The sequence below is a fragment of the Dipodomys ordii genome, unplaced genomic scaffold (assembly GCF_000151885.1).
Source record: "Dipodomys ordii isolate 6190 unplaced genomic scaffold, Dord_2.0 Scaffold16, whole genome shotgun sequence".
Classification (NCBI taxonomy): domain Eukaryota; kingdom Metazoa; phylum Chordata; class Mammalia; order Rodentia; family Heteromyidae; genus Dipodomys; species Dipodomys ordii.
In genome coordinates, this window is record NW_012267232.1 from 14700991 (window position 1) to 14703139 (window position 2149).

Consider the following 2149-nt stretch of genomic DNA (forward strand, 5'->3'; position numbering starts at 1 on the left):
AAGGGAAATTTATTTCTTGTTTGGAGGGATTATTTAAATTTTCCAAATATAACACCTCTATTATGATTGCTTTACCACTAGAATTTTGCTCATCTGACACCAGATACTCTTAGACACATGAAGCTTCGGGAATTGTTAGAGATGCTAGCATAACAACAATTAATGTGTATTGAATTTAAAACAAGGGAAAATTTAGTAATTTGCATATAAATTGGACTTTTCTTGTTGCTCTAATTTCTTATTTGCATATGAAAACCAGCCCACATGTAGTGTCATAAAGCAACTACCATTTATTTCACTATGCTGACAGATTCTGTGAATCAGGACTTTAGAAAGGGCATGAGAGGAGGGGTGATTCATCTCTGCCTCACAATGTCTCAGAAGACCTGATATACACTAGTGACTCAGCTGGGAGCTACACCCCATTCACTCACATATCTGGTTGATGCTGGCTGTCCAAGGACATTCAGATGGGACTGTCAGTTCAAACAGCTACAAAAGGTCTCTCGAAGGGCTGGCTTCTTGGGCTCAGGATTCAGTCAGCAAAGAATCCCAGAGCAGAAGCTATTTCTGCATAGTCATACTTGCACCATTTTTAAGACTTCCAGATGCCATCTTCAGATCTGTCTAGCTTATAGAGATGCATGAATCTAGCTATTTATTTGGAATGTGAAAGTTAGATCGACTATTGTGTTCAACAAAACGTTCAAGGTCTGTTATAAGGAAACAAAGTGGGATGGGGAATAGATACTTTGTTCACTTTTAGAAAATAAAATCTACCATATTTGGTAATTAAAAATAGTAACTAGCACTTGAATATTCCTCATCTAAACTTTTTGAAAACAGAAGTATTTCAGATTTCTTAGATTTTGGAATATTTATATAGACTTCACTAAATCTATATAAATTTCAGATCATCATCCCTAATCTGAAATACTAAACTCTAAAACTTTGGTTGGAACATTTTGTGTTTAGGATTTATCTTACATGATACCATATATACTTAGCATATTACTTAGATGTAATATGCTAATATGCTAATCTGTAATATGACATCTTGACTTAGTACTAAATGAGTAATACATCACATAAGATATCTTGAATTTATACTAAGTTAGGCATATTTGATTAGAGAAGATTTAGCATCAAAGATCTATTTCTAAAAAGTGGCAAAGGGGCTGGGAAGTTGGCTCAGTGGTAGAGCGCTTGCCTTGCATGCTCAAGGCCCTGGGTTCGATTCCTCAGCACCACATAAGCAGAAAAAAAAGCCGGAAGTGGTGCTGTGGCTCAAGTGGTAAGAGTGATAGCCTTGAGCTGAAATGCTGAGGGACAGTGCCCAAGTCCAGAGTTCAGGCCCCACGACCGGACCCAAAAATAAATAAATAAATAAATAAAAATAAAATAAAAATAAAAAGTGGCAAAGGAGAAAATCCAAATAATCATAACATTAGCTACTGAAAACCTTACAAATAAAATTCAGCAATTCCTAATAAAAAACTTTAAGAAATATAGCTTACAAGAATATCAGAAGTTTGGTTAACTGTTTACCAAGGCTTACGGCATATACCTTACGGAAGAATGAAACACTAAACCATTTCGGAACAAGTCAGGAATCAAATAAGAGACTGCTACCATCACTATTGGCAGATGCAAGTGCCACAGGGCAGAGTTTGTCTTTCCACTCCTTGTTGAACCCTTGGCACCAAATAAGGTGCAGATACACCTTAATAAAATTAGGCAAAAGAAAGTAATTTATATAAATAATTCAAAACAAATTTCTGAAAATACGATTATATATTTGGTAAAAGGGCCCATAAAAAAACATCCTGATGTGATAAGAGAATATAAGGTAACTACATTCATGTTAAATTTAGAAACATCAAGAGGTTTTTTTATACTTTAACCAGAAGTATAAATGTGCATTGTAATAAGCTTATACACGAACATATAGATGTCACATAAGAAAACTATAACTGAGAGCTAGTGGTTCATACCTATAATCCTTGCTACTCAGGAGACTGAAATTCAGCCACATCAGAAAAGTTCATGAGATTCCTTTCTGTCCACATCCCCTCCAGCATCTGTTGTTATTAGAGTTCTTGATTTTTGCCGTTCTTTCTGGGGTGAGGTGATATCTCAATGTTGTTTT

General features: G+C 35.2%; 1 pseudogene; it reads left to right on the plus strand.

The window, feature by feature from the left end:
- The first annotated feature begins 620 nt into the window (after positions 1 to 620).
- LOC105982629 overlaps positions 621 to 2149 on the plus strand; it is an 11613-nt pseudogene continuing 10084 nt past the window's right edge.